General features: G+C 40.7%; 1 protein-coding gene across 4 annotated transcripts in view; it reads right to left on the bottom strand.

Annotated features, from left to right (window-relative positions):
• MOB2 (MOB kinase activator 2) overlaps positions 1 to 21,379 on the bottom strand; it is a 110,620-nt gene that overhangs the window by 30,609 nt on the left and 58,632 nt on the right. The window lies entirely within an intron of this gene.

Here is a 21,379-nt window from a genome sequence, read left to right as displayed (position 1 = left end):
TGCACGTCACAGAGTACCGAGAGCAGTGCCGAGCTTTGCTCACAAAATGCATTCTGCACTAAAGGCCCCGTCCGTAATACCGCCCGCCCCGCCCCGCCCGGCCCCGGCCCGGCGCGGCCCCGAACCGGCCCGAGCAGGGCCCTGCGCCGCCCCCCGCACGGGCAGCGCGGCGCGGCCGCGTTACACAACGGCCGGGTAGTGCCGGCACGGGAGAGCCCGGCTGCCCAGCACCAATACAACCCTCTGCCCCTTCTTTTGGAGCCGGAAAATAAGCGAGGCAAAGTAGGACGGTGCCTGACGAGCAGGTTGCTGTCTGCACTAAAGGCCCCGTCCGTAATGGGGCCAGGCTGGACTCCCGGTGAGAAACGGGAATAATGATGCCTTTTGTGAGCAAAGCTCGGCACTGCTCTCGGTACTCTGTGACGTGCAAGGGCATGGGCTACCCAAGAGCACAGCTACAGACGGTCTTAACATAGCGCATGGCAGCCCAGCAATGACATCAAGACCTTTATCAGAGACATTTAAACAGAGGAAGGGTGAAGAAGAAGAAAGCTATAAACAACATAAGATGACTTGCCATTGTGACCAGAGTTAAGAGCAAGCACGTGGGTAATGGTCCTCAGAGGATGAGGGATTAAGCAGTGTCCCAAACACAAGGCCCATTGTGACACACCTTCAGTTCTGCCTGGATAAACCACTTGGCTAAGAGTTTTCCTAACAGACCTTAGAAAGACACTGTATGTCCAGCTCCTTAGCCATGCTGCGTAACCAGTCCACACCCCTTTTGGACAGGCAGCTGTGGCCACAGGTTGCTGATGCAGCGTTTAGAGCCAGATCACAACAAAAAATGTGACAGGTGTGACATAATGTGACCTAGAACAGAAAGCCTTGAGGATATCACTTATTCTGACACACTGAAGCCTGGCCCATCACATTTCAGAGAAAACACTGGGTTTGCCATTTTATGTACACCTGCAACAGTGGCTGCAACTGGAAGGGGCAATTCCCCGTTCAGGGTATACAGCCAGGCACTCCATTTACTGAACAGACATCTTCCCCTGTACACAGAAGACCAAGAGGCTTGCTGAATTCATCTTAGCACAATAGTGACATTGCTGCTGCCACCAACCCGACATCACTTGGTCAAAGCAGGCAGCAATGTGGCTGCTGTTCGCACAAACCCAAGAAACTGCAGCCCCATGATGCAACCTGAAGGAAAAATGTGCTGCTGCTCAGTCCCAAAGCATCTACCCAGGCAGGGGTGTTTGTCAGCTATGCACCTTTAGTCGCATGTCCAAGTTAGGCCTCCCCACCCTTGTGAAGCAGGAGGTATTTTGATTCCCACTGTACAAGCAATCCACTTAAGATGGAGTTTTAATGACTTCACTGATAGCACACGGGAAGCCTGCAGCTCAGTTTTCCACACTGAATCCTGGTGCTTCATACAGGAGATAATCCAACCCGTGAAAAATCTGATGCTCTCCCAACCTTTTCCCCAAGTAAGAACAATTTGTGACAGTAACATTACAATGCAAGAGTCCTGGCAAATGGAGGAAGGGCACCTGCCAAAAGGCCAGCTGCCTTCGTTTTGTCCACCAGTGAAATCTGCACAGAGAATTTTGTTAAAGAACCACCTTAAAAACAACAAGCCTGTGATATAAAGCAGCTTAAGTTTTAATAAAGTCTGTCTGTCCAAAGTAAATTAAAGAAAAATCCAGGGGTAAAACCAAAATAAATACAGCTCTGTGGTATTACATTTGTGTTAGGAAAGCTGGCCTCTCTGTGACTCTAACTGCAAAACAGTCGCTCTTCAGAGATGGAGGTTCAGTGATCTCCCACAGGCTGGGAACTGATCCTCTTCTGGTAAAACTGAAAGATCGATTGAAACACAACCTTAAAACCTGGTCACTTTTTAACTTTGATGCAAATAAATGGCCAATTTCTCTCTTCTGCTAGCTTCCACATCAACCCAGCATTTTTCTTTCCCTTTCCTCAACCATATGTCTCCGTTGCACCCTTTCCAGCCTTTTCTCCACCTATCAGTTTTCCTCTATTCAAGCAATATCCTTTGCTTGGATCAACTACGTGCTACAGTTTACCTGTAATACAGATTTTATGCAAGTTGTAGGAAATCCCAGCATCTCTAAATAAATTTTAAATGCTTCAAAATAATAAAAATCAAGTCATTATAGGAAGCACAACTTAAGCATGCACACTTTATTTATACGGCACCAACATAAATCATTTAAACCCCATGTGCAGTACAGATTCTTACAACTTTGACAAGATTTAGAGCACACATGCAGACACAAATGGGTTTGAGAGCTGCTTCATCCATAAAGAAGAGTACTCCATCTACAAGAAGTGTTTATTTGAACACAGCTGCTGGTCTGATCTCCACTTATGCATATTCTGAAGGATGCATATCTACACTTCCTTAAGGGTGTGTCTGCAGCCATCTGAAATCCTGCCTATTTACATTCATCAGAAGCCTCTTTTTCACTTGTTTCCTCAACATCCTCTGAAGGTAACAACTGTCGGATCCAACCTTAGCCCAAGTGTGCTTCAGCACTGGTGAACTGCTTCTAGCATGTGCCTTATCCACCAGACAGGCAGAGCTGTGTATTGAAACTATCACTAAATGTCAACAGAAATACCTGTGAATGGATCTACAAACAGCTTCACCACTTCTATTGGACCTACAGACACATCAGCAAAACAGTGACATCACCAGAGGCACAGAGGAAGGGTACAGCAGTGCTCTGGGAAGAGGGGAGCCCCATTTCTCCTCACACATGACGACATGTCACAGCACACTGATGGAAAGCTTTCTACACTGATCCCAACTACCAAGCCAAGGAATAATATTTATAAATTTTATGAATAATGTGCTTTGTATTTATAATGTTGTTATAAGCAGCAGTTAACCATTATATACTTACTTACCCCTTTTACAGTTCCATAAAAGGTACATGTAAAGCAGCCACTATGGGGATGCATACTGGTACTTGGAGGTTGGCAAAGAAAGTGAGTTGTATTCAACCCAGACAAACAAACAATGTCATGGGGAAAAAAAAAAAGAAATCATAACCATTATTTTGATTAAGGTACAATTCAGCATTTATATGCATAGAAATGAAGCCTTGTAACATCAGACTATAAAGTCCTGTTTTAAATTAAGCTTAAGTTTATTGTGTGTCCCTGCCTGACATATAACATGTCAATTTTGCAAGCTCATTAGCCCTTTTGTTTGACTTTAGTGTGCCCTGATACCACCTAGCCAAGTAACCTTTCCAGTTACTTCACAGGGTACCCCCAGGTCTCTGGAACAACTGAAAACCAGCAATGAGAACATTGCATCCTTTAGCTTGGCCCTAAGATGTATTTCGACTGAGATTACATTTACTCTCCATTTTGTCATCCTCACACAGCAGCAGATGGCACGAGCAGCTCTGCTCGGTATCAGCACTAAAGGCATGGATTTGGGACAGAAGACAGCCTGAAGACAAGTTGTCTCAGTTTCAGAAAGCAGTTTGGAGTGGTCAGAGTGAAGGGGGAAACAGATTTTAAAGGTATGCATTCAGCTCCACTCTTGAGATAATAGCAGGAGAAATAGGTCTTCCTGGCCACACAGGGTGTTGTGATACAAGCCTTATCAAAGTGGCCACACACGCTGCAGAAAGTTTCTGCATAAAAGACTAAGCTTAAAAGCAGCACATTTGTAAGTGACAAGGTGCCTATATTTGCTGCTTTACTGAAAACTCTGAAAATAATGACAAGTCAGTGTCTATCCTGCAATCATCTTTGGCTTCATCAGTACTATGGATACTATGAGGTCTTTTTTTTGACAGGCAGAGAGCAAAAAAACGACACACGATATTCTTACCTCATCCATAAGATGAGAAACAATCAATCATTTGCAGCATGAAGAGCAAATTAGCTCAAAATATCAGTAAAGCTTCATCAGGAACTCAAGAAAAATTACTAAGGCTTTTTGGAAAGGATGCACAAAATAAGAACCAAGGGTTTATCAAATAACACTTTAAAAAAAGAACAAAGGAAAAGGAAAGAGTGCTGCTGTATGTACCAAACAGAGGAATCGTGATCTCAAAGGTACTGTTTTTTCTGACAAGTGTGTAGGTGCATCTATTGTTCCAAAATCCCAAATGTCAAGTTCAGCCAGGTTCACCAAGTGTGTACGGATGAGAGATGAAGAACATGAATGTGTTGAAGGAAGCAGCAATAGCAGCAGCTCAACAGGAGATACTCAATTCTACCAGCAGTGAACTAACACCTGAGCACTCCTAATAAAGGATGGGATGGTCACACTTAGACTTTACATGAAGAGGTGATCTGAAATAGAGAAGAGTTCATTTTTGTCACCTGCATTTCAGCCAGTCCTCCTGAGTCAGCCCACCTAAAATGACACAGACCCTCAGACACACACTGAAAGGACACTTATTTCCTGTGCAGCTGTTCAGGCAAGTTTGTGGCAAGTGGATTCTGAGTCAAAGAATTGCCATGGAGTTGGAGAGAAAACATCAGATTCAGACCTTAGTTTGTAGAAAACTTAGCCTGAAAACTTACCACTACATATAAAAATAATTTCTCTTATTACAAGTTATTATCCTGAATCCTAGGCAAGTTCTAATGTTATTTCATTCTGCTTAAAGCCTTCCTGCTTTTGACTGCAGAAGTTCTTTGCTTTCCGTACTAAGGTGTTGTCCATCATCCTACAGCACCCTGTTTCAGTGAGGATGAAGCAGTCCCTGTACAGTACCTTTCTCACATAGTCCATTCCAGTAGAGTAAAACACCACCACGGCACAGCCTCAGGAGGCAGAGGGTTTTCCTCTTTCCAGTTTGCAAAACAATATACTTGGCACTACGATATACAGGAACAATAAACTGGAAAGTATTTGCAAATAAAGAGCACAAATCCATCACCCTCTCAAACTGTCTTTCATAGAGACAAAGTGTGACTTAGCAAAAGCCTAGTAATCGCTCCAGGTGACACTGGAGCTGGAGTGACATGCAACATCTATCTCAGCGAGGGTGAAATCCCTTTTTTTCTTTCAGTGGGGAGAAGGGTGAGAAGAAAACACAAACAACTGAAGGTGTGCCAGTGAAGTTAATAGATTTGTCATTTTGAGTGCCCAGAAATGTCTTTCAACACATGCATCTCATCAAGTAAATCAAAGGAAGAAGCTTTAGTAGGCAGAGTACCTGCTGATGGGCTGCACGGGTGTTTACAGCACACTGTAAGGATTGAGATGCTGAATTTGTAACATTGCAGCTGCTGTTAGTTCCTTCCCAGAGATAATACAAGTGACAATTTCATCTCACATTTTACCATTCTTTTTTTTCTTGCCCTAATTATAAAGCTTAGCTAGGCTGCACTCCAGGGAAGCATTAATGCAATATGCATTTGATACAGAAAAGCTAAAATGAAAGACTCCTGTTCTTTTCTTTTCCTCCCCCAAATACACTGGACCTCAAGCTTCATATAAAGAGGGAAAACTTCTAAAACTTGGCTAAGAAGCTCTCCCCAGGGATTGTTTAACATATTCAGACCTACTTGCTACATATATACAGAACTCTCCCTGTAAGTTTTACAACACAACTACTGTTTCCACAGACTTGGGTAAATATGGCATGGAAAATAAAATTCTAATTGCAAATTGGCACAAAACTCTAGACTAAGGAGTCAAAGGTGCAATCAGCACAGGAAAGGAGGGAATCTGTGTCAGCACTGTTACTGGTCAGGACTATCTATGCTTGGATGGGAAAGGCACAGAAGGAAAAAGGGGAGACGCTGGGAGTGAACTTGCAGAGTTTTCCCAGACAGATGGAGAGACACTAAGGAAATAAAAGTTTCCCTCCTTTTTGGTGTTAAGAATGGCTTCATTTCAATATAGCAAATGATTTTATCTGGTAATGTCACATTTGGATGACAGCATAAGGAAAAAAACAATTAGTGAAATAAGCATGAAATTTATTCTATGAGATTTTTCCCCAGGCATGCATTACAAAATACAACACACAGCACTTACATTATGTAATGAGAAACTATTTGCTGTAATTCCTGGCATTTACAGAATAACTCCTTAGCTGCTACTTCTGAAGAGCAGGACCACAAAATCCAGAAGTCACAAAATTAACTTGGTTCACACCCAGACCAGTGCACATTTGCATTCCACACACAACTCAACACAGAGATGCTTCATCCAAGCTAATTTAATTTCTTAATACCGCTCAGGCCCAGCACAGGTCAGAGCAACAGGAGGCCAGCACAGATTTAGCCATGTAAACAATGTCATAAAGTTCCTAACCTACAACCTGAAATAGTTCATATTTATTATCCTGGTGAAGACCTTTCCAGCAGGCGTTCAGCAAATGCGTAAGTACAAGCAGTATTTGCACTGGGGCAGCTCAGCCCAGAGGAGGGGCCACTTCCAGCTCAGCAGTAAAACCTGTTTGGTCAGCGTGCGTGCCAAGGTGTGCCCTGGAGATGGACACTGGGCTTCACACACAGACACCAAGGCTTTGTCACAGCTCAAGTTACACTGCTGCGTTTCAGAACAGTTGTGGAAGTAAAAGTGTGAAGATCTTGCCTTGGAGGAATCCTCAAACCTCACATACAGCTAAGTATTTCAAAGCATTTGAAAAAATTAACAATTCTTATTCAGCATGTTAAATGAGAGATTTGCAAATTCACTGGGAAAAATCCCTGAAGTTTTATAGGACAGTTTTTGACACTTGGCTATAGTAAAAATGTTGCACAGAAGAACTCATAACACCCTCACAGCAGAGTCTTGGCTGTGCCTGCCAGCCTTGGCCTGCGAGAGAGCTCTGCTGCATGTGGGACATAAATACTTACGTAGGTATGGCCACACAAGACTGCACAGTATGAGTAGCCTGCTTGGTGTTTTCCTAAAACTTCTTACAAATATACAGCCAGTTTCCATGCTCTCATTTTCTGATAAAGACAACGGCTTCAGAGCCATTCACTTACCCATTTGATTTGAATACTTCGATGGTATAAAACTTCCAGGATTTTACAAAACCCAACATGATCATATGATCTTGAGACCAGCCCTCTCCTACAAATTCTGGACAGATTTGGACAAAGAGTGGCAGGATAATACACTATAAGGTTAAGGCTACCATACTTTTTTTTTCAGGCTCTGCACTAATATATTCTGGAAGCGCACTGGCCTAGTTTAATGAGCAACTGGTAGAATAAAAAAAGCTTGTGTACACGGGATTGTTGATACACAGGGTTGTATCATGTTCCTTGTTTCTAACTAAGATTTCTTCAAAAGCAAGCTAAGCCACTGAGGGAAATCATGGCAGTAGTAAAAAAAAAACTAAAAAAACACCCAAAAGAGGAAAATTTATGGAAAACATCACTTCTTTATACAAAGATAATACAAATCAGAAGTACTTGAATTCTCTCAAACCATCACAAGTTTCCTTTTTAGGCTCAGAATATTTGAGAGCTGTTTTTTTAAAAAAAACCTCCTGGAAGCCTACAAACGTCATGAAAGGGACTACTTATAACAGAATTGCCTTCCAAATTACAGCTAGATTATCACTTTACACAACACAAGTATTCTTATTACTGTGACATGCTTGCACTGCTGCGAATGCTGATTAAGAGGCAAATCACAGATTACATCTTGAGGGAGAAACACTATAAAATAAAGGAAATTAACCCAACTCTCATCTGATCAAGGAAAAAGTTAGAATGTACAGTGGAAGAGCCCTAAATTTAAGCCAATCATGGAGAAAGACATGGGTTTAAAAATAACACCATTAAGCACACGTCTGTCATTGAGCAACACTGCTGTATAGGAGGCTTTTCTGATGCTGTCTTGCTTAAAATCTCCATTTTGCCTAGAATTTGTTCTACGGCTGCATTTACACCTTTTCCCCCATAGTCCATTACAACACTTGAATGGATGTTTATTTACTACGAAACAACAGCACTGGCTGACAGAAGAGCTTTGCTGTTCTGGTTAGACAACATTGCCATTTGTCATGTTTTAGTAATGCAGTAAGAAAATTAGCCTTGTCTGCTCTCAGACAAAAGAAAAGTCACACTTAAGGTACTGGATGGAAATTGAGGAAAGGATACTACTGTGTCTACCAAGACTATTCTGCGTGAACTTTGCGAAAGAAATCTGTTCCCCCATTCCACAGCCAAAACCAAAGAAATTACTATAATCTACATTTTGCATTTCTTGCTTTTGCATACTTTTCCTAAACTACTTGCTTTCAGGACTTTGTCAATATCAATATGTACTGAGAGTACAGGATCAATGGGTAATACTGTCAAACTACCATAATTCCTACTTAGCTACTGAGAAATGCCATTACTGTGAACATGGCAAAGACATCTTTTTCAAATGCCTGATGAAAATTGCTTCATGACTGGGAAAAAGCACTGAAGCTGCAGTGTTACTGCAAGGATGCACAGGCAGGTGAGGGTTACATATATATATATATATTTATATATATATATATGTACCAAAACTTTACCTAAATTCAGTGATAACACAGTACCTGAAGTATTTTCACATTTTTCTAGGCTTCTCACTGGGGAGGTGAAAGTGAATGCCAGATGTTGTATTCACCCTGTATCTTGAGCTACTTCTACACTTTGAAGGAACATTATTGCGCATCAAGGAAATGTGCTCCAACACACAGCAAGTGAACCTTTCCCTTTCAACGTTCTGCTCTAAAAATTGTTTGAAACTGGGGAAAATACACTGTGTTCTACTATGCAAATATCAACTTCCCTGTATAATTATAGTGCATTTTGCTAGAATTGCATCATGACTAGAATACTACCAAGAGGGCAAACATTGAACCACTATTCTTAGTTTGTTAGAAAATTTTTCCCACATTACATAAACATGTACACACCCAGACTTGAGCAGCACCATCAATCTTTTCATTGCTTTCACTTTAGTAAAGGAACAGCTATTTTTCATTTTAGTAGCTTTATTTTTATTAATGTTATGAAACAGGTATTAAATTTTCTCCTTCAGCTTTCTTCACTGTTACTCTTCCCTTGTCTTTACCACAGTTTCTGTACTGGCATACTGATTTTAAAAAAATCCTTAAAACTTCAGTAAAAGAACTTACGTCTAAATGTGTGTATTGAACAGAAAAAGCGTCAAGGAGATTCTCCTGATGTTTTCTTAAAATGAATGTGTGCACAGCTGAGAAAAGCATAAATAGGATGTATTAATAGGATCACACACATTAATCAGAAGCAGCAAAACTAAAACATAGCAGATCATTGAAAATATCATCAAAACTTTGCAAGCTCTTCGATACGTTGACCAGAAGTATGAACCATGCCAAATTCCTCTGACAGATGCAGCCCTATATAATTTTAATTCTAGACATATCTCTGACAAAGAGTCAGCCAGTTCAGGGCAACCACACCTGAGCAAGTTACGTTAAAAGAAGACACATAACAGCTAAGAATTAAGCAGCTCAAAAGCTAACATTGGTATACTGAGTCCATATGCAAACATCTGATTGATTATACCTCGGAATTCAGTTTTCATTTCTTGGCCTGAAGGGTGCTAAAACACAGAATACATTCTGCTCCCAAATACTCCCCTACAGGCTTAGTGTTAAAACAAAAAGGGAATAGTATTCTGACTCTACAAGGTAAAAGAAATTCTTAATTTTGTTCCCGATACATGTTCCATTTTTATACAAAGAACAAATGGTCTACTAAATGCAAAATTTGAAAATAATTCTTTTATCATAAAACAATGTACTTGTTGCTTTTAGCGATACAACATTCAAAACATTGCTACTGCTGTTTCTAAATGTAATAAAGTACTTCATTCTACAAATCAGGCTTTGCTTTGTTTGCATATACAAGGTGTTCATGCATATTTGGAACCTAACCACAGTTATGCTGCTTGTATGGTGATTCTTGTATAAAGTGTCTTGTTTTTTGTCTTTCCCTATGAACAAATTCATAAAGAAAATGATAAAAGCCCACCTAGCTGAAGTCAATGCTCATATCCTTCACAATGTGGGTGCATATCAAAACATACAACAGGCAGACGTAATACCACCGAGAAGTCACGTCCTTCTATCAATCCAGGCAGGGACAGACACCCACTGCCTTGTAACCCCAGGCCTCTCTACAGCCCATCAGATCCTTTTTGTGTGCTTGATGGAAGAGGGAAGGTCTAGGGCAGGGAAGGTCTAGTGTTAACAAAAGATGTTTACTTCCCACACTGAGAAAAGGGACGAGTAACTACGCTTCACTGTCCAAGGATTCAGAGAGTCCCTTGGAAAACAAGCCTCCTCAGATAAACCTTTACCTTTTAAACAGCCAATTGGAGAAGGAATGATGTAGCACGGGTCCAGCTGCTAGGAACAAGAAGGTAATATACAACTCCTCTGATCTTTCACCTCACATGGCTATTGCTTTGTCTTCACCAGTAATGGTTTGTTGGGGGACAAAGTTTTAAAGACAAGACAAAATGTGCAAGACTTAGCTTAAAATTCACACAGAGACAAGATCTGTCAGGTAGGTATAATCGGCATTGCATGCCCCTTCTTGGGGTTGAGTTGATGTGTTTTAACCTTGTGGATAAAATAAAAAGTTGTGTCCCCACTATGGTTTTAACAGCTTACGTATTCTAATTATTTCACAATGAAAACACATGCTTTTTTTGACCAAAGAAGGTATTTTGCCTACACAAACACAGCAAGTTAGCAAAGAGCTGCCACTGCAGACACAGCACTTCTGAGGAAACCTGTGCTTTGCGCACGTATTTTAAAGTCACCCCTCACCCATGCCTCTGAGCTGTCCAAGTAAAACAAGCTATACTGGTAAAATAAACACATTTTGCCAATAAGTACACTTGACTTTGTTCCAGTGCAGGTGTACTCTCAAAAACCTTCTTCATACCCCAACCAACAACGCCAGAAGACATTTGGAGCAGTGACAAGACTGACATGGGTAACGCCCAACTTTTCCACCCAGTGATTCACACGTTTCCTCCAGTGGCATGCCAGGCTTGTACACCACAGAACCTACCCAGTGCTTCCCTGAAAAGCCTGATTTACTGGGATTGCACAAATCAAAGGCACTGCACGTGCAGGGGATGATGCAGCCACCTACCTGCTGCTCAGGAGCCCACACAAGACAGCAGCCAAAGCAGGGCGGCTGCCCCTGTCCAGAGGTTCTTTGGAACCTCTTCTTGGGAAGCAGGGGCAATTAGGTCCAGGCCACAGAATGAGCTCCCAGACCCAGGATGCTTGGGTACACTTTACTCCAGCACACCACAGCAACCAGAGCGGTTCTGGGGTCAGAACCGGCCTTCAGTTCTTGTCTGCCTCCCATCTAGTTACCCCTGTAGTGAACCCAAAGCTTCTATAGCCTAAAGCACACCTCCCAAAAAGGCATCTGGCTTCAACTTGTGTATCTGACGGAGAAGAAAAATCAGTTATTTTTACAGTAATTTGTTTCAATGGCTGATCACATCCATTGTTAAGCCACACATCCTTTGAGTATTTGAAACCTAGTTTTAACGTCCATATTTCCAATTATGATTGCCATCCTTTCTCTGTTACAGCTTTCTTCCCCCTCTCTTTAAACTTCATTAGTTAGATATTATATTCACCTCTTGACCTTCTGAGTAATTAAAAAAAAAGAGACAATCTCCTTCTGCCTCATTATTAGAAAGCTTTTTTTCCCCATCTTTAAATACTGCAGGTTTTTTCTACCTTTCTAAAATAGAAGATATCGAAGTGCCTACTCAAAACAGTGAAAGCATGACTGCTCGAAAGATCTGGAGCTTTCCTAAAATCTTAATAGGGATGAACAAGCACACAAAATTTTATCTGGATCTCCATTCCCCAACAAATTAAATAACCTGTTGCAAGTTTCAAATGTTTTATCTTTCTAACATTCAGAAACTCAGAGAATATTTGCATCCCAAGTCAACAGAAAGAATGCTACTTCTCATTATTTCAGCAAAGAAGGAAAAATCTATTAAATCATCAATTTACTTACGTTATCCAGAGAGAAGAGCTATAAACACAGCTCTGGTTTTATAAATATTTAATCAGCTTAGTAACAATTAGAATCATTTCATCCCACATGGGTTATGCTACCTTTGATTAAAAACCTCAAGGAAAAAAAAAGAAAAGGTTGTTTTTCTTGTAATCCATTTTCTTCAGTTTCTCACCCACAACCACGGGGATGGGAAGCCACTGCATAGTCATTCAAAATTACATTGTAAGAAACAAATGGAGAGCACATGGAAAAAATGTTATATCCTCCTTCCACATAAAATTATCATTGTGTTGCTTCCACTGTAATCCTTGAATACCCTTGAGCAAAGAGCAGTTACTGACTTGAGCCAAATTATCTGACCCAAGGGACCGTGTAGAAGGAGCGGGAAACATGATACAGCCTAAAACTTGAACGAGTTGTGTCTTATTATCTGCTAATGTCACCATTAGCATGGAAAGGCACTCAGTGCCACTTTACTGCCCACTGTCTCCAATGCCTTATTCCTTATTCTTCCTTTCTTATACTCAGAAAGGGCAAATGCCTTCTCCCATCCCTTACAAGGACCACATTCAGAGAGCAGCAGTGAGAGATCCCAAAGTAAGTTGTGCCCCCTGATTCCTTCAATACTATCCTTTGTCTTACTTTAAAAATGCTACTTTAACATACAGAACCTCAGGAAAGATAACCAACCATACCTGAACTCGCTGAAAAACACCCTCGCCTCCCCATAAATACACTCCATATACTCAAGATCATTGAGGTGCTTGATGGATGAGAAACCCAAGGCTTATGCAAGTCAGAACTTGCAGACATTTCCCAACTTCAACGTGTTACACCTCTACTAAAAGTGAAAGCTGCAGTTTATCCTCTTTGGGGCTTCATTTACTGCCTCATTTCTAATTCCAGACAATCAGTTTCCAGCAAAACTTGAAAGCACATGCTCTCTCACCATGCAACAAAGGAAGCCAGATTTTCCTCCTTTACTGTAGACATGTGCTTTTGTACCACAACTTCTATTAGCAGATTGTTGCTTAAGAAAAACAGACTGGCAATGAGAAACAGCTCAGCAGCTTGGCATTCGTTCTACTTGTGTAACCCTTCACAAACAGCCTTGCATTTCCATGAAGGCATCAAACATCTGCTCTGTACACATACAAATATTAAATAATCCAGAAGCTGCAATGCTGTTCAAAAATCAGCTGCACTGGATACAGAGAAACAAAACCCGATTGACATTCTCATGCTTCAAGACCTAGGAGTGAAATTGAGTGACATTCTTGCAAAGAACACTGCTCAGCATGGGAACTATGTCAGTTCCCATAAATGAGAGTGATAAGACCATACACAGAGCAAAATCACACGTAGCTACTTGTCCCATTGTCCCAAGCTGCCAGGACATGGTGTTAAGTACTGCTGTTAGAGGAAGTCAGAAGTGCTCCAGAACACAGAAAAACACTTGGAGAAATAGAAGACTGGGACTTCGGAATGGAGAGGAGCTGTTCAGAGCACTCATGTATCAGAGAACTGTGTGAGCAAACAGAGTGGTTGTGGCTCACCATGGTTGAAGATTACCAAAACACAATAATCTCCTCACAGTCTTGCAGTTTTCTGGCCACCCTTTGAAGGGTCACTCTAAGCAGTAAAAATAAAAAAAACAAGCCTGAGCGTTATGCCTGAAACTTGAAATGTGTAGGAAGCTTGAAGTATGTATTTGGGACAACTAGGGAACTACATTCCTACGCATGAGATGAAGTATGGTCTGAAACACTCTAAGTATATTTTTAATCCTCAGAGAGGTGTCTGTTTTGAAATTGCACTGCCATATCCCAATATGTACTTACAGGGGAGCAGACAAATTACAATTAGTTTTCAAGAACATGACAATAAAAATATTTAACCTGTATTGCAACATAGTTTGTAACACAGACTGCCTCAGCATTATCATACTTATTCATGCTATAGAGCAGATTTACTATTTATATTTATCAGATTTACTATGAGATTTACTATTGATAAACTATTTTGCACATACAGAAGTAGAAATTCATACTTTTTATTTCCTCTTGAGAGTGCCGTGGTAGCAAAGGTGGAAATCTCTTATTCTATCCAGATTTTCAATACATGTAGAATATAAAAAGCTCAATTTAATTATTCAGTCCACTAAATTTCTCCAAAACAGTACGAGACATTCTGCCTCCCACTAGATGTTCTTCAGAACTCCTATAGTCAGCATACATGCTGATGGCCAGAGCAAATTTACACAAAATGTAACTCTTTCCAGAGCAAAACAGAGAAAAGGGAACTATTAATTCGAAATCCACATTCTGAAAAACCCAAACCCTTACTTTTCTTGAACCATTTTTAGGAGAGCTTATTCATAGGACTTCCCTAATACACAGTGACACACTACTATTTGCCCTGTAGCTGACCATTGTGACTCCAACTATTGATCACATACCTCATTATTGACTGCAAAGTTCTCCACCAGAGAGCAAAAGTACAGGGTTTTTGATTTATAAGGAGACCATCAAGAAGAGATGTGAACCCTAACTTGGTTGAAATTGCCTCCATTAAAGTAAAATTTATTTCTGTAAACTGTAGCAGTGGATTTGACTTTAAGACACAGCCTCAATCTGTACTATTTTAAATTGGAATGCTGAAATCGGAATAACATTCAAAATTTAAGATGGGAAAAGGTTGAAGCTACTCTTTTCACAGATTATGGGACAGAATTGGTATAGCTGTTAAAAGCTAAACTAATTGACTTGGATTTGAAGAAACATGACTGCCACACCTCCAGATATCCCTCCAAGTCAAAAGAAGATTCATTCTGTACATTTTTACTGTCCTTACAGATTTATTAGGATTGCAGTTGGAAAGGGCTGCAGTTAACTTTCTATGTAGCTTAAGCACATGTTCCCTCCCTGCCACTGTTCCTTGTAAAACTCACTCTTCAAAGCTTAATAGCCTGTGACAAAAACTAATCCATAAAACTGAAAACAAGGGATTTGGGAAAAGAGCCTGGAAGAAAAGGGGGGAAATAATAACAATTTTTCCATGTTTTGAAGACTGGGTCAAAGTGGCCTAATAAGAACCACACACCCAGCTCTTTCTGTCACCTCTTGGCCAGTTTCTGTCTGATACAACTGTGCAAGTAAATCCTGAGGAGATGGGCTGTGGAAGAAGGGGCTGTTTCACGAGGGCTGCACCGAGGGCCTCTCCGGAGGCTGCAGCTGTCCGCAGGCTCTCGCTGGGCTGGCAGCTGCCGTGGGCACACAGTCACTGCCTGGCTTTTGTTTTTCAGAACAAGGACAAAACACATTTTTCCCCTCCCTTGTCTGGGAAACAGGAAACAGATTCTTATAAAGACTCTCCCACATACAGACTGGGCAGGAAAAAGGTGGAGTTTGGCAACATTAAGATTTGTTCTTCAAATGCAGACCAGTAATTATTGTAAGGTAAGTGACCGGATGGCTGAGCTTACTAATGTTTACTCACCCTGGTGCTGCTGTTTTCAAATGTATTTATATTTCACACAGACTTACCCATAAATGTAAAAATCAGTTATTTTTACCTGAGCTTTCAGGTGGTGAGACCCTTGCAGAGACTTTATTTACCTCTACATAAATGCAACGAATGCAAATAAATACGTCTTTTTCAATAACTGTACAACTTAATTCGTTCTTATGAGCCTTATAAAGTGGCTAGACATTTTTATCCATGTTTTATAAACTATGCCTTTTCAAGTGGAGAATACTGCTCCCCAGAGCACAGGAAAATTCTACACCTCCACTTCAGAATCCATAAGCCAGTAGTAATATTGTCTTTAGCTCAGGGGGAAAAAAAAAATCATTAGGAGAGAAATGTGTGTGGGTTTTCTAGGAAGGTCACTCACTTGGTAACTAATCTGTATGTTCAAAAGGACAGACCTTGTTGATCAAATGTGTATCAGGAACACATATTAAAAATTAGTAACAGAAAAATAATTAACATGAACAGAAAGAAAGTTCTCCACTGGAAAAAAACCCCAGGATGTTGGTTTGACACTATTTGTTATGAGCTACCCAAGAAAAAGTCCTAAAATAGCTTGATTGCATCACATACTAAGTTTGAGATGTTATTCACCTTTATAGACAGCACCTAACATCCAGACTGCTCAGTATCAGAGTGCTAATCTGGATGGCAATTCACCTCTCTTTCTTCAAAAGTCATATTCCAACCATTGAGAAATTAAAAAAATTTTGGTGAAAAAATTAAATGAACCTGCAAAACATCTGGTTTCTTTCAGTGGTTGTCAAGGTCAGACTGAACAGTCTTTTAGAGCTTACAAAAAAAAATTTTTTTTAGTAATCCTAAGTGCAGTGTCTTGAGCGTATTACAAAACACAGCATTTAACCCCATAAAAATATTTAAATATATTCAGTCAGTGTAATTCCTCTTCAGTGTTCTGTGAGCCATCATTCATTACAAAAATCCTCTCACAAGCTCAATGAAATCAAATTATAATGAAAAAATGATTAAATGCCCCACAGAAAATGCCTTGTTACTGTATCTTGAATACACCCATAATTAAAACTGACTGGGAAAGCAAACACTTGTCTTGAAAAATAATGTTCAACACTTTTGAGTAATGTAGCTGCATGACTGCTGTGAAATAAAGCACCCAAGCCAATAAACCCAACAGGCACGGAGTCAGCAGCAGTGGTGCTGCAGCTCCCTCCCATTCAGCAGGAGCATCTTGCCAATGCATGAGGTTCCTTATCCTTAGCACCCCTTGGCATGACTGTGGTTCTCTCCCACATAGAACAAGTTAAAGAACTCCCATTTCCTTTTAGCTAAGCTAGCAGCAGTAAGCAAAGTGATGGTTTATGCCGCATTGTTGGCAGGACACAGCTCTGGGAATTAGAGATTTTTAAAAATCATTAACAGGTTTTTCTTTTTCTTTTTAGCTTAAAAGGGGACCATACCCAAGGGCAGCTACAAGGAAAGAAACTCAGTTTACATCATCATTATTATAGGTATGGTTTGACAGTGGGCACGGGAAGAAAGCATGCTCCCATTATCTTTTAATAAATCTTTTAAAGCCTGAATTCACTGAAAAATGCTTTTTAAATGGCTACATTTAAGACTATTATGCAGTATCCTTGCACAGCAACAACCCATTAAAAACCTCGAGTCCTCAGAGCATCTTAGGGGGAAGAACCAGAAATAAACTGTCCATTGCATATCAAGCTTCTGTATCTGCAATTCACAGTAACTGGTATAAAGGCTGACAGTTAATTTACTGCCCCTAGTTGTTACTAATGAGCTATAAATTTGGCTGCTAATAGTTCTGGTGTAAACCAGTTAAATTATATGGCTAGTTTTAGTGGGCACTTCTTACCCTGCACATACGCAACTTCCATTATAAGCCCTGACCATACTGCGTACTCCACAAAGCAGTTTACTGGGAGGGAGGGAGGGAGGGAGCAGAGAAAGTGCCAAATTTTTTTTTTTTAAATTAGGCATCTGAAGTGTTTTGTTGTTCCCCGTTCTGGCCCAAGATTCTTAATGGAACATCTTTGTAATACTCAAATCCTAAGACGAGCACTTCCTACCACCTGAGATTCTGTACAAGAGCAAGGATGACACTTCTCTTGAATTTGTGTCACAACATTGTTTTATATCAAGAGGTAAGACATTTCCATTAAGTAAGTTCATACACTATGGGGGATTGGAAAAAAAAAAAGAAAAAAAGGAAAAAAATAGAGGGAGAGAAGTATACACACACACAAGACCTGCAACAGCACATTCTGGAGTTCTGAATTAAATCTTTGCTTCTGGTACAGACTAATAAAATATCCATGAAGAGTTACTGTTAGCTGCATGTGGATGAGCTATGAGACTGAACATAAATTCCTACAGGCTGATCTTTGATCTAAATATTTCTGAAAGGTGGGAGACTAACTGATCAGGCCAGTTTTAAGAGTATTTATTAAAATGAGCATACTTCTGTGCCACAGCCTTAATCACTTTTTCATATTAAAAAAAAACAAAGCCAAAGACTTTTCGGACTAAAGTATCAACTGGCATAAAGTACTACAGTTTCAGAATTACATTATAAAATTATTTTACACTATATGCCCCAGTGATCTGTATAACTGACAAAGAGGTTACCCCCCCCCCAAAAAAAATTGATATTTAATGTAAATACTTATTTTCTGTAAGTCATCTGCAGCATTCACCATCAGGAAGGCCCAGTTCCAAATCCGTATTTGGGAATAACACTATTAATATAACAACAATGACTCACAGTGCAAGTTCTAATGAAATCTTTTATTTAGAAGCATTACATTTATAATACTTTCCCCATATAAGGCTTGCAGTTTAAGCCTTTACACATACATTGTTAGTGAATATAAAAATGCTTAAACTACTTTTGAATGCTCACGCATGCAAAAACAAATCCAAAGAAAACACATGTGAGATCATAAATCTTGTGTTGTAGGACAAATCCTACGTGCACAGCTAGGGTGAATAGAAAGGGCAATAGAATCACAGAATACTTTGGGTTGGAGGGGACCTTAAAGGTCATCCACTTCCAACCCCACTGTAGTGGGCAGGGAACCTTCCACTAGACCAGGCTGAGAGCCCCATCCAATCTGGCCTCGAACACTTGCAGGGATGGGGCATCCACAACCTTCCCATAATCTGTTCCAATGCCTCACCACCCTGACTGTAGAGAATTTCCCCTCTTTCAGTTTGAGCCCCTTACTCCTTGTCCTGTCACTACAGTTCCTGATCCCTCTCCTGCTTCCCTGTAGGCCCCCCTCACATACAACAGGAAAGTTGCTGTGAGTTCTCCACACAACCTTCTCTTCTCCAGGCTGAACAGCCCCCAACTTTCTACAAACTACTTTCTACAATTTTCTCGGCCTGAATAGTTTAAATAGTTTAAAGGGGGGAAAAAAAATACTCCCAACCCTCTATAAAACAAACACCATTCCTGAAGGTTAAGATTAACTCAAAGATCCAGAATTACAGTTCTAGAAGTGGTTTGGTATTTTGCACTGTATTTCCAACTTCGCAAACATAGAGTAAGGTGGACAGTAGCAGGACTGCCCAGGATGCATAAATAATGTCAAAATGTGGTGGAATTGCTGCAATTGGTAAGCTGCTGTCACCACAGGGTGACAGGGAGACTACTGACAGTCCTGCTGTTTGCTTTCAGGACCCCTGCATTCATCATCACCCTCTTTCTCCAGCTTTTGATGGCTGCCTAACTGCTCCCCAGTTCCTACAGTAGAGCCAACAGTAAAACAAATGGGGTATCCCTGAGGCAGAGCACAGGAGCCAGAATCTGCAGGAATGAACCTTCATAGCACAGCAGGGCAGCAGTGGTCAGAAACAGAAACCCTTTCTGCGTGTGGGAATTGGTGCAACACTGAAATCCTGTCCCCATCATGTGGCTATGTCACTGTGCAGTAATGGAATGGTAAACATGGGATGCAGGGGAGTGGAGTGGGAGACTTGGGCAAAGCATTTTATAAAGGAAACTTCTGCTGTTTATAGAATGAGAGTATTTGTCACATTTTGTTTGTCCTCAGGGGCTGTTCTCCCTCTGTACACACCCAGCAGTCAGAGCTGCCTCAGATCTCTACATACTGGAACACCATCCCTGCATACATTGCAGCAACCCTCCTGTTCCAAAAAGGAGCAAAATAAGGGCGTTTTCATGGCATATGAGAAGCCATCTCACTTTGTAACTGAGGCATGTGAATGAAGATCACTGTCAGCTTCAGAAAGTGTTTGAGTAAACCTAGAACTAAGTTACAAATGAGGAAAGGTCTACAGCTGACCAAGAAAGTACTAAGGTACCTCCAGTCAGGCAGAGCTCAGCCAACAGTGCTGGCATTTTGTACTTTGGCTTGCATTTTCTGACACCATAAAGCATTCTAAAGACTACTCTCCAAAAAAGGATTCCCAATAAAAAAAAACCCTGAAGTGGCTAATCTACATTTTTGGCGCTAATCTGATAAATTTGTGCTGTGCTTTCCAAGGATAACAGTCTGTACTGCTACCCTTAGATTTCCCCTTTTTTCATGACAGAAAATGTGGTAATTTGGGAGGACTGTAAAGCAGTTCAAACAGCTGCTTCTCTTCAGATAAGATATTTGGGTGCTCATACTACCTCTGTCTGCCAGACGAGCTATTTCAATGGGCTTTCATGAGCTGTTTGTCACATCCTTCAAAGATATTTTTCCTGCAGTTACAAAGAGACTTAATAAAAAGGCCTTCTGAAACAGACTTACTATGCTCTTTCCGAGTTCTACTTTTTTGGGCAAAACAAACATCAGATACTACTTTTTCTCCTTGGCTTGCTTTACATCAGTACAAGACGGAAGCACACAAGAAAAACAAATTCTTTTTCAATTTCAGTGCTTGGCTCAAAATCAAAAATCATTAGTTTAAAGCAGTGGCTTGGAGAAGAGGAAACATCTTGGGGCCAACAATATTTTTTATCAGTCAGTGAGCATCCATTAATCATTAAGATATTCCAAAGTATTTTGTCCCTGTCCAACTTGAATTTGTTTCAAGGCAGTGGTTAGCTCTGTGATAATATATAGCCACCTTCATGTACGCACAGACCCGAGATGAACGTGGGGGGATGGGGGGGGGGGAATCAAAAACCCAACAAAAAATCCCCTCCATGCAGAGCGGAACTCAAAGAACATTTTCACAAGGGCCCAGGGCAGCACTGAGCAGGAAAAGGGGTATGTGGAACTATTTGAACTCTCAGGTGAAACATCAATGCAACAATGTCACAAGTTAAACACAAACTTTTTCTAGAAAATTGAGCAAGTACTCCTCAGCAGCACAGGCATTGAGGCGCTAAGCTGCAAACACTGCATTTTCAAAGCTTTCACCCCCACCAGATTTCTGAATGCACGATCTAGCTATGTTCTTTTGGCACTTAAAAATGTCCCAGGAAAACATGCCACACAGCACTTATTCAGTCATGCAGAGTCAGGTAGGGCAATGATGAGAAGATGAAAATTATTTAATTAACATCTAAATGTTTTACTTTGTGCTACATATTTGTTTCAGCAAATAATCTCTGGCACCTGCTGTTCGGTTCCATCACCATAGGTTTGGGATGGCCACTGTGCAGGCGTCGCAGAGATTATTGCTCAGTTTTAAAACAGCCATCTTCACACAGTTGTCAAGCCTGTAAACCTGAACTTGCAGACCAGATGTGGTCACCTGGCCTTGCCAAAATTACCACAACAAGCAGAAGAGAATCATCCCATGGCTCTCCGGCCAGGGCCATCAGAAA

This window comes from Corvus kubaryi, unplaced genomic scaffold (assembly GCF_017639235.1).
Source record: "Corvus kubaryi isolate FWS band 111438036 unplaced genomic scaffold, C.kubaryi_AGA036_p1.0 37392, whole genome shotgun sequence".
NCBI classification, from domain to species: domain Eukaryota; kingdom Metazoa; phylum Chordata; class Aves; order Passeriformes; family Corvidae; genus Corvus; species Corvus kubaryi.
The sequence above is the reverse complement of the archived record's forward strand: the minus strand, read 5'-3'. Positions and strand labels throughout refer to the sequence as shown.